The sequence below is a fragment of the Alnus glutinosa genome, chromosome 9, assembly GCF_958979055.1.
Source record: "Alnus glutinosa chromosome 9, dhAlnGlut1.1, whole genome shotgun sequence".
NCBI classification, from domain to species: Eukaryota; Viridiplantae; Streptophyta; class Magnoliopsida; order Fagales; family Betulaceae; genus Alnus; species Alnus glutinosa.
This window is the reverse complement of record NC_084894.1, coordinates 7,299,342-7,311,932: the sequence shown is the minus strand read 5'-3', so window position 1 is coordinate 7,311,932 and position 12,591 is coordinate 7,299,342. Positions and strand designations below refer to the sequence as shown.

General features: G+C 33.5%; 1 long non-coding RNA gene and 1 pseudogene across 1 annotated transcript; both read left to right on the top strand.

Moving 5' to 3' along the window:
* Positions 1–12,591, top strand: part of LOC133876719 (proteinaceous RNase P 2-like) — a 102,242-nt pseudogene that overhangs the window by 62,988 nt on the left and 26,663 nt on the right.
* LOC133877128 (uncharacterized) lies at positions 7,528–11,605 on the top strand. The gene is made up of 3 exons (XR_009901658.1): positions 7,528–7,852; positions 9,699–9,770; positions 11,355–11,605. It is a non-coding gene; the product is annotated as an uncharacterized LOC133877128 (long non-coding RNA).

Genomic DNA, 12,591 nt, shown 5'->3' with positions numbered 1-12,591 from the left:
GGAGATGCTCATTGTAAAAATCAAATATAGTACATTTTCTGCAGTTCTTTCAGCAGTCTAGATTTAATTTTATTCTCTTTCTCATAAAAATAAAAAAAATAAAAAAACTTTAGAATATATTAAATATGAACTTTTGAAAAAACTAAAAAAAAAAAAAAAATGTACTATAATTTTTTCAACTGTCAAAATTTATTTAAATCTAGAGGACTCCACATGCAACTTAGGCGAGTTTCAAAATTGCACTTCTGCTATTAATTTGCAGCACACGTTAGAATTGGATTTTCCTTCTTGCGTGGGTTTCCGCATCTTGTGGGTAAAGCCAGGGGGCGGAGGTGTGTCAAAAATGAGAGATAAACCTAGTCAGAGAATTAGTAAATCAAATAATTTTCATTGTTAGTGAGTGCAGTTTTTAACTTTTTATTGTATCAAACGCCGGCTTAGGCCGGATTTAAGTCACTACAAAAAAAAAAGCATATTCTAGACGGTTTAAAACCGTCTAGAAATGCAGAAAAACCGTCTGGAATCAATTCCGGACGGTTTTTTCTAGACGGTTTAAAACCGTCTAGGAAGATGTGTCGCTAATTAAGGTTCGGGACGGTTTGGGTCAAACCGTCCGCAATTCCAGACGGTTTGACCAAAACCGTCCAGAATTTGTCTTTTTTTTTTTTTTTTTTTTTTTTTTTTTTTTTTTTTCTTTTTTAAATTATAATTATAATTATTGTTCTTATTTTTATGTCCGGTGCAGTGGAGCTTCGTCTACCGGCGTAAATCAGCTCCGGTTCCACCGGAAATCCATCGGAAAGACAGGCTTCCACTGGTCCTTCGACTTCTTCGGTCACTGCCGGAAATCCATCGGTCAAACCCAAGAATCACAAAACAAAGGAAAATTAATTCCCAAAAAAATCCCAAAAATCCCACCGCCACCGTTCCATCAGCTTCTTCTCCAATCCACCACACCCATGCTCTCGTACTACCCATCAGACATTAATTCCAAACCCAAAACAAACACAATCCAAAAAAAAAGAAAAAACAAAGAGAGGGGAAGAGAGAACTGGGCAGAAATCCATGTATTCCGGCCGGATCTCTCTCTGCATTCCGGCCCCAGATCCGGCCTAGCGTGGATTTTGGTTGGATCCGGCCGGATCTGTCAAACCCACGCACATAAACTGGCGTCGGTTTGACAGATTCGACCGGATCTGGCTGAAAACTAATTCTCTCCAGCCGCACATCCAATCACCGACTCCGGCCATGTCCCGCTCCCATCGCCTGTCTCAGCCGCACATCCAGTCACCGACTCCGGCCATGTCCAGATCCTGTCGTCCCGCTCCCATCGCCTGTCTCAGTCGCCGGACGGAGAGAGAAGAAGAAGAACGAGAGGGAGAGGGAGAGATGAGCACACGAGGGAGAGAGAGATTTTTTTTTTTATATGAAGGGCCGAATCTGATCGAGTCTTTCTTTTAAAATAAAGAAAAAAAAAAAAAAAACAGAACTAAAAAAGAAGTTCAGAGACGGTTTTAGGAAAACGTCTAGAAATTTCCATAGTTTAAGAGACGGTTTTCCTAAAACCGTCTCAAAATTTTAAGACGGTTTTTTAAAAACCGTCTAAAAAAAATAAAAAAAAAAATAATTCAGACGGGTGTTTTTAAAAACCGTCTGAAAAAAAAAAACAAAGAAAAAAATTCAGACGTTTTTTTAAAACCGTCGGTAAATTTACAGACGGTTTTTTTAAAACCGTCTGAAAATTTAAATTTCTAGACGGTTTTTCCAAACCGTCTAAAAATTTATAGACGGTTTAATTAAAACCGTCGTAATTTTTTATTTTACGGACGGTTTTCAAAAAACCGTCAGTAAATTTTATTTTTTTAGACGGTTTTAAAAACCGTCTGGAAAAAAACCGTCAATAAATGTTAATTTTTTAGTAGTGAGTCTTCGATCGATCCCCACCATCTTTTCTACTTTTAGTGACCAAAAGGCTTCAAAAGTGGATCAGTTAGCTAGGTTCAATTTATTATTAGAATCAAATGAAAGATTAAAATCCCTTATTGAAGTTACCACAAATATAGATTCCAATTAACCCCTTAATTTATTTCATTTTAACAGTTGGAATTAAAAGTTTTTCCCAATATAAAAATGGTTCTTAATTGTGGTAACTTCAAGCCCTTAACATTGTTAGCTTTATAATTACGACCAGGATCCATGGCAATTTCCAGATTCCAATTTTAGCAATCCAGGCCGTTCTTGTAACGAACGGCTTGGAACGTGCCACAAGTGTATAAAATATTGGATTCCCCATGCCCTTTAATTCAAAAGAAAGCCACTCTTGCATCTCTCTCGTTCTCTCTCTCTCTCTCTCTCCATTAATTATTTCCATGGCATAACACCACGCAGTATTCAATAGGTAAGCTTTTCTCTCTTTTATTTGTTTTTGGTTTATGGGTTTTTAACTTTTTCTTAGATTTTCTCTCTTTAACTTTTGTCGACCATTTTTCTTGTTGCAGAAGAACTGGTTCTCATTTTTCGCTGATCAGGTCCGCTCGAAGACGAAGAGAGAATTTTGACAAAGACAAGCCAAAAGAAGACAATGAAGTTTAAAAGAAGAAGACGGGGAGGGCCATGAAAAAATCATATCAAAAGGCCGGCCTTTAAAATTTTGGGGAATGAGAGAGAATTTAAAAAAAAAATGGTAAAAATTCATAAACCAAAATTCTGATCTCAAGGAAACCAAGAGTGTAAAAAAAAAAAAAAAAAAAAAAAAAAAAATGAGAGAAAACCCACCTATGTGAATTGAAGAAAATGAAGATGAAAACCATTTAGAGGGATAAAGAGCTAGCTTTTTATTGCTGCAGCCCGAATCAGTTACAAAATCCTCTCGAAGTTTTTTTTTTTTTTTTTTTTTTTCCTTGAAAAAGATAAAGGAAAGAAGACAACCTCGGTGCCATGCCGTGAGATATATCTCACAGCATAAATTGTCAAAAGTGCTACACGGTAATAAGATTTGCCGTGGATCTGAATCCAATAATTACTGTCAAACTTATTTTGGGTTCTCTTTAACTTATATTAATCTTAAATGTTGAGATACTTACATGATTCCTTTGGGGCTTTGACCATTGGCGATCCCAATAAAGAAATGACGTTTGGCATATGAGCAAATATTTATGAGCTTGTACAACAACTAATAGCAATAGTAGGTAGGGCTATCTATCTATCTAATTCATTATTAGAATCAAATGAAAGATCAAAATCCCTTATTGAAGTTACCACCAAAATAGATATCCATTGAGGCTTTGACCATTGGCAATTCCCGTAAGGAAATGACGTTTGGCATATGAGCATATATTTATGAGCTAGTACAACAACTAATAGTAATGGTAGGCATGGCCTATCTATTTATCTATCTATCTACCTATCTATCTAATTTATTATTAGAATCAATTGAAAGATCAAAATCCCTTATTGAAGTTACCACCAAAATAGATATCCTTTGAGGCTTTGACCATTGGCGATCCCAATAAAGAAATGGTGTTTGGCATATGAGCATATATTTATGAGCTAGTACAACAACTAATAGTAATGGTAGGCATGGCCTATCTATTTATCTATCTATCTACCTGTTTGTCTAATTTATTATTAGAATCAAATGAAAGATCAAAATCCTTTATTGAAGTTACCACCAAAATAGATTCCTTCGAGGCTTTGACCATTGGCGATCCCAATAAAGAAATGGCGTTTGGCATATGAGCATATATTTATGAGCAAATACAACAACTAATAGTAATGGTAGGCAGGGCCTATCTATCTATGGTTAGTTTTCATGTTCAGCCTTTCCATTTTTTGTTTTTGCTATGTTTGCCACTGAGAAAGTGAGGGATACGAACTGAGAAGAGGAAAATAGGGGCTTTGTGTTTTTGGGTTGGTTTTGATTCTTAAAATTAAAATTGAGAAGTAGAAATATTAGTTTTTTTTTTTTTTTGTGGGTCACATATATTATAACTCCCTCAACTAATAGCCAATTTTTATTAAGCCACACAAACTAATAGCTGTAACACTCAGATACATCAAACTACCAATTTGTTGTATTTAACCCGGTACTCATTTAGAGGTTGTCATCTATTTGGATGGAAAAGTGGTCATGTGTGGCACAAAATAATGCCCCTCATTTCTTTAAAAGCAAAATAATAATAATAATAAAATTTATAAAACAAAATTTATTCAAAAAAAGGGCCACCTTTTCCACTTTTTTTTTTTTTTTTTTTTTTTTTTTTTCAAGTTTTTAAATTTTAGGCTTTTTTTATTGATTAATAAATATAATGGGTAAATTTAATTTTTCAATGTTCAAAATGAGAATAGTTTTGGAAGAATTTGGTCAAATATGGTTTTTCCATCCACTCTAACGGTCAACCCTAACGAAGTGGATTAATTGCAACAAAATGGTAGTTAAAATGCTTAGCTGTGTTTTTGGGTTGGGTTAGTATTGTTCCCTTTTCTAAGAAAATATATCCATGCCCCCGTAGCACCTCACCTAAAAAATTACCAAATGAAAATACAAATATTTAATAAATAATTAAAACAACAAAAATAAAGATATATTATGGTGTAAATAGATGAAGTTACCATAGTGAAGCTCGTAACCAATTGATTAGAAGAACAGTCAGAGTTTAGGTTTTTAATTTTTAAAAATTTTGAATTTGTGCAAGCACAATCAATTGAGGATGGGTTTCATTCGATCAAGAAATTATCTCTACATGACAAAATCTACACACGAAAAGATGACATTTGATGGCTAAGATTTAAAGTGTAAAGAGTTATATCAATCAAGGTTGGATCTCATTCGATTGAGAAAGCATCTCCATGTGGCAGTCACCAAGAGAGCGGTAGATGAAGAGAACAGAGAGGATATATAACATGAGTGGGGTAGGTGATATTGGATATCTCGATCGATTGAGATTAGATCATTCAATCGAGGTTGCTTTTAACGGTGTGCATGAGAAGTTTAAAACATATGAAATTGCACAGAGAGAGAGAGAGTAGCCTAAAGAGAAAAATGAGGAAGCTTTTGAAGAGAGATTGTAGGAAAGCTTGAAGAGGTAAAGTCCAAATTCATTTTCCTCTCTTTATATATATATATATATATATATAGTTTTGATGCATTATTGTTAAGATTTTGGTTAGATGGTGTTATGGGTATTTTGGAAAGTCTATGTGATTATTGTTGTTGTTTTGACAGTTTTAGTGAGATGTTTCAAAGGGTTTGACGGTTTTGGGGTTTAGTGTTTAGGAATTTATGTTCTGTAAAAAAGTGTAATTTTTGAGTTGATTGTTGTAAGCTTGAGATTTTTGTTGTGTTGTTTGAATATTGATACTATGGTTGTTCTTATGAGTTGTGGTTTGGAGAACATGAGGAAAGTGAAGATTAGGGCTTGGATTAAAAGGTGGAATTTTTTAGCACTTTGAAAAGGTTGTTTTGAGGTTGAGTTTTGGTTGATAATGTGTAGTAGAGTATAGAGGAAGGGAATGGTGAGAAGAGAATTTGGATTTTCAAGTGATTTCCATCTTGAAAATTTGATGGCACTACATTCTCATTTGAGTAAGATGGTGTGCCATTCAAATGAGCTCGAACCAGAAAGCCTTGATTGAACTCTCAATCAAAATCCGTTCGAACAAGCTTTAGAAAGCCTTGATCGAAAGTGAACATATAAGGAATTTTCTGAGGAAATAGAGAATTAAGGGTTTAATTTGGGACGGGTTTTACAAGGGAACTCATAGAGTCTTAGGAGTAAAGTAAAACCTAGCGCTTTAACGATTTAGGATCATGACTAGAATAAAAATTTTGAGAGATTTTTAATTAAGACGATCATCATAGGGTAATAACCAAGGAATTTAACTAAACCTAGCATGATTTTAAGATAAGTGAGAAATATTACATGGGAGTAAGTAGATGGCTAGCTGTGAAAAATGGTTTAGGGTTCAGAAAGTAAACCTTGAATAACGATGAATGAAATTTTCAAAAAACTGTGTGACACGTGTTTGATGTTTTAGTAAAGAAATTTAAATGAAAGTGGTAAGTAAACTCCTTTTCAAAAGCAGTTAATTCATTTTATATGAACTATGTTTTAGTATGAATATTATGTAATAGCAAGGCATGAAATATTTTTTTTTGTGATATGAGCCCATGGTTTGCATACCTTATGCATGACTTGATGTTTTATTCAGTTTTAGGATTAGAAGAAAAGTTCAGTTTTAAGAGCAGTTTTGAAATAAAAATTTTAAGCAATTTTAAGATCTTTTTAAAAAATAAAAAATAAAAAATATCAGTAATAGAAAGAGAAAAGAAAACATATGCTGCATGCAATAACTAAGTAAAAACCAAGGTCAAACAGGTTGGTGCGTTAAGACAAAAACTAAGGTCAAACGGGTGGTACGTTCACCATATTAAGGTCAAATAGGTTATACGTTCGACAACCCAAAGTTGAACGGTGTTGTACGTTCTTCTCCAGGCCAAAGGGAAAGACTGGTATAATTAAACAGTAAAATTTGGAAGAACTGTATTTCGATTTTAGTTTCATTGTTTTCATTATTTCTTATGCATGCGAGTTTAGAAAAGCCGGTCATTACATTTAAGTATTTAGTTTTAGTATATTTTGTTAGTAGAGATTAGATTAGTAAGTAGTAAGTACTTTCAAACTGTTTTCAGTTTTAGTACGTATGATAGTAGAAAAGCCAGTTTGACTTATAACTAGTTTTTTGCTTTAGCATTTTAGTAAGCAAAAAATTCTCCCTCATTGTGTTTCAAGGAAAGGAATTTTCACTAATATTTCCAGTAGAAGTAAATTGCCTTATTGATTTTTCAAATAAAGGAGTACTTTACCTAAAAAAAATTTGTATCTTGATTTCAAAAGGCAAAGTTTAGCATTTTAATTTATTTAAGTACAACAAAAGAGAGATATATATTATCAGAACAAAGATGACTCACATTACACACCAGTTTAGTTGGGCTTTTACTTACTGAGTGTGGACTCATAATTCTATCTATAAAACGTTATTTTGTAGAAATCGAGCATGTTGCGCGTGTAAAGACTAAGAAATTAAATAGGAAATTTGAAAATTTAATAAATTACATTTATTAAATAAATGGTGTAATAATTATATTCCAGATAATAATAATTGTGTTATCAAAATAAAATAAGCTTGAGATAAAGTAATAGAAATAGAGTGATAATTATTACTATGGTCATAATGAAATAAATAAATAATTGTACAGTTAATGAGTAGTTAAATTAAATGTGGGGCTAGATATTAATTGTTTAATGATAGGATTTATACATAGTGGGGTCCTGCTATAAATAATTAAAGTTGGGGGTTTTAAAAATAAAGCAATCTCCCTTTGCCACATGTCGTAGCCCGATTGGCTGAGGAAGATTTCATCATCCTTTTCTACCCACTCACAGCTCGCCACATGTCCTCTATCTTCTTCCTCTTTCTTTTCTTTTCTTTCTTCTCCTCTTTTCCCACGCACACCCGCACGCCTCTTCTTTCTTCTTTTTCTCTTTTTTTCTTCTTCTCTCCTTTCTCTTCTTCCGGTCGCACATCACCCAGCCCAAACCTCTCCTCTCCCCTCTTCTTATCTTCTTCTCCCTTCTTCCTTTCCTTCGGTCGCCCAAACCAGCAGCAACCTTTTCCATTTTCCCCTTCACCTTGCCACTCATCCATGCACCAGTGGGCTACCAAGAGAGTTTCTGAATAGAGATTAGCCGGAATGGAGAGAGAACATTGAAAAACACAAGGCTGAGAGAGAGAGAGAGAGAGAGAGAGAGAGAGAGAGAGAGAGAGAGACCGAAATGCTTGAAATTTTAGGGTAAGATTTCCTTTTCTTTCTTGTCTTTGATTCCACATCCATTTCCCTATTTTTTTTATAAACTGGATGGGCTCCCTTTTGGGTTGATTTAAGTTGAAATCTTAGAGTTTTATGGGTTATTGATTGTGTTTGTAAGTTAGGGTTTATGCTAAACGAAAATAGAGTTTGATTTGGGAATTTGTTGGGATAAAATCTAGGGTTCTATGGGGCTTGACCGGATGGAGTGGGTTTTCTGTTATGGTTGATACTTGGGTTGGTTTAAATCGGTTAGGCATTGTGATTTGTTGTGGATTTCTTGCTCCCTAGTTATGATTAAATCTGTTAAAAATTCTGGGTTTTGGTTGCCTAGATTTTTAGTAGAAAATTTGAATGAGTATGTGATTAAATGATTTTTTGTAGTATTCTAGTTTGATGCTCAATTCTCTGGAGTGGATTGTTTTTTGTAGAAAATTCTAGTTGGGTCCTTTTCTATGTTGGCCGAATGGGCCCTTGGTATTGATGATTGTGGTTTAAGTTAATTGTTGTTTGATGAGTGTTTTGATCCTAGACCCATGATTTGAGGGACAACAGGTTGGATTATGATTTGAGGTTTATGGGTCTCTTTTATGGCAACAGCTGTGTATGGGTATTGGTTTTGGATTCTGATTATGTTGATTTACCCTTAGGTGAATGGCTGTATGATATTTGTGTAAGATTGTTTATGGTTATGGAATTGGAAGTTCGGACTATGTACTTATTTCTATTGGGTACTAATTGATACCTGGTTATGAGATGTTAATGGATAATGGATTGGAGTTGATTTTTGGGTATGATCCTCTTATCTTGATTTGTATTATTGTTTATGGGTATTTCCCTAACTCAACCGAATGGGCGGCTGATTTGGGATGCCTATTGATAGAGTGGTTCTCTATGGTGTTAAGGGTGTTGGTGGAATGATATTTGTAGAGAAATTTATGGTTATTGAATTCTCTTTTGGAAATGACTGAATTTATGTGTGTAAAATTGATGATTTTGGAAAGTGTTAGTGCTTGGTTGTTTTCTTGGTGAGCTGTAGCTTTGAGGAGCATAATTTGGTTGATGATGTTGGTTGAGATTATGGATTGGATTCTTGTTAAAATCCGAAATTAGAGTTGATTTTTAGTTGTGTTTCTTTAAGTGTTGAATATGGAATGTTAATGGTTTAATGGTTTCTAAGTGTTATTTGAGGATGATTATTGTTATGAGATTGTATTAGTTTATGGTGGTGGATGCTAAGGTCTTAGTCTTGTACTATTTGGGTGATTGGAGACAAGGTAACTAAGTAAAGGTTGAAAATGGGTAGCAAGTGTGTAAATAGTAAATAGCTAAAATAAACTCTAGTATGTGTATGTCTTTATATATACACAACAACAAATATAAAATAGTGATATTATAGAAATACCTAAATAGACTCTAAAGTCAATTAGTAAATAGATGACTTTTTATCTAGTTAATCTATCCATGTACACATAGTATTTATGTGTACCATCGGATTAGGTTTAAGTGTCATATATGTATATGTATATATGTATATATATACACATATGCATATATATGTGTTAAATATATATTGTTTATTTAGCTAGTTAATGACAAGCTATAAATGGGTCAACAATAATTACATGATACAACAATTAAAATAGGAAATACATCTTTGTATTAATAAACAAAGATCATATGACCCTAAACCTAAATGATAACTTAATAATAGTTTATGATATTTAACTAAACTTAGACACTGGTAATGCGACGCGTGAGCACGCGGGTAGTCTATGTGTCAAAGGGTATAAAGTTCCATAGCATAGTCTAACGTTATAAGTATTTGCAGGGTCATGTCATAATTGGAGACTTTAATGGGTTTTTCAATGTTGAGTTCGAGTTGGAGTCCAATGCAGCCAAGGTGAGTATTCTACTCACTGAGAAACTATTATTTTCATATATTAATGAATTGCAAAATATATGATGTTTTATAAATCCGAACCAAATGTATGTTGATTATAATTGTTTTGGTTGTTTTAAGTACTTTTGAAATCTTGAGATTATGATAGATGTTTGAAAATATGAATATGATATGTGGGGTTTAAATGGATTGAGTGACTATAAGTGGTGGTTGGGAAATTTTGTAGAGTATGGTTGCATTGTAAATGATTGGGATTTTTAGTGTGAGTTATAAAATTAGGACATGATGCATTGCGTGCTTAACGGCACAAACTTTGGGATACTGTCCCTGCTCTCTAGAGTTACGGACTCGACATTAATATGGGATACTGTCCCTGTTCTCTTTGAGTTACAGACTCTATGTTAACTTTGAGATACATGTCCCTGTTCATTGAGATACGCATCTCTGTTCAATTGGGATACGAGTCCCCGTTCAATTGGGATACGAGTCCCCGTTCTATTATGATACAAGTCCTTGTTCTTTGGGATACGAGTCCCCATTCACTTGGCATATGCATACATATATCATGGTATGTTTGTGTGTGCTGTTTTTATGATGTATGTATATATATATATATATATATATATATATATATTTCTAGTTGCATGATTTAAATGCATTGAACTTGAGAGTGTGTAAATGATTGCATTGCCTAAAATTAGAGATACATGCATCTATGTAAGGCCTCGCAGGTTGTCGTTCTTCAGTTAAGACGTGCTTGTATATTGGAGTCTAACTCTAGTACTCGCATGATCACATTGACGTTCAAAGACAATTTGCTAGAAGGTTTAGGCCTGGTATTATGGGATGCTAACGTCTATGTAAGGCCTCGCGAGTTGTCGTTCTTCAGTTAAGACGTGCTTGTATAATAAAGTCTAAATTTAGTACTCGCATGATCAAGCTAACGTTCAAAGACAATTTGCTATAAGGTTTAGGCTTAGTATTGCCTAATTCTATTAATGTGGATGTCTTAGTATTAAAGTAATATATTGTAGATGGGTTTATATGTAGAAGCTCCCAAGGTGGAATGATTGGAATTTCTATATATGTGCACAACTACCTAGTATGCTTTAAATGTTTTTTATTAGTCTGTTTGCTATATTGGCTATGGGGTTTTTTAAACAAAAGTTTCATAAAATTGGTAGTTGTTATAGTACTCGCAAGACTATAACAGAAAAGTTGGTTCTTTGTAAAAACTCAGTGAATAGTATACCTCTGAAGTCTTAGTGTATTTATTTATGAAGGCGGTGGGCTCATAATTCCACCTATACGAATGTGTCAAACCCCTATAACCATATAGATGATGTTCCTTTGACTGCAGATATTCCGGTCATAGTTGATGGTGTTGTAAAAATACATGATAAGTCTTGAAATATTCTATTCAAGACTCTTTAATTTACATTTGTTATACCTAGTTTGTGTTGTAAATATAACATTTAGTTGTAGTTTTGTGTTTTGTCTTATTTTCATGTCTTAGTTGAAATCTAGTTCAAAACAATTGAATTAGACTTGAAAATATATCAAGGGCGATTTGGTCATTTCCAGAATTCAAAGTTGCTCATGCCAAGTGAAGAATCGGCTAAGGCAAATCGATCGATCGAATCATCAGTCGAAGAAAAATTAATCGTGCGAAATGCAATCGATCGAGACAGGGCAACCACGAATGTGATCGAACGAAATGCGATCGATCGACTTTATAATCGATCGATCGAATTTGGATATTTTCGGAACAATCTGAAACAATGTTGACATGTACCTCTTCCTTGATATTTTAAATATCTTAGATATTTGTTAGATATTTTCTAGATATTTTTAGATATTTTTAGATATTTTTTAGATATTTTCAGATATTTGCAAAATATCTTAGATATTTCCAAATATCTCTTATCTTATCTTATCCTATCCTATCCTATCTTATCATATCCTATCCTATCCTATCCTATCTTATCTTATCTTATCTCTTATCTTATCTCTTCTTTAGATTTTATTTTGTAAATCTCCTCCTCTATATATATGAGGCATGGGTGAGAGTAATAGGCATGCATCTTTTGGGAGCTTTGATTGTCTCAGGTGTATCTTAGTTAATTTTAATGTTTTTCATTTCTTTTATGTAATCCGAATTCCATACTTTAAATATATTGTTTTTAGTTCATGTTGATCTTGTTTCTTTACTATTTTTATGCTTAGATTAGTTTAATCATGTCTAGCTAAATTAGTTCTTAGGGTTTGATCAAAATCTTTTTCAAAAACCATGAAGTGTTCTTGATGTTCTTAGAATTTTCTAGATGTGTTTGATGATTGTTAAGGGCTAGAGGATCTCAAAACCCTAATTATAGTGTAATTTTTACGTGATGCGACCGGTGTGAAACTATATACCTTATCATTGTGGCCTAATTTGGGTTTTCATGTATTGTGTATGCTTATTAGGATGTGTTGTAGAGTAGTAAGCTAGGGAGCATTAATCACTCCACACCTTTCATAGTGTAAACGTTTTTCAATTATAGACTAATCTTTACGTAGAGTTGATTAATGTAAAACTAGGTGCTTTATAACTACGTCTTAACGAAAGTGTTTTCGTGTGGAGGTCGTCGTAATGGTTGACGCCCATTACGCGCTCATATCATGCATGTTAGGAAGAACTATATAGACTTTAAGCATTTCATTGGTTGAGGATTGGATAAGATCAACACCCTAAGTTTTCTTTAAGTTATTTTCATTTTCCACTTTCATTTCTTCACCTTATTGTTGTAGCTTCAATTCTACAACCTTTACTTTTATTTTT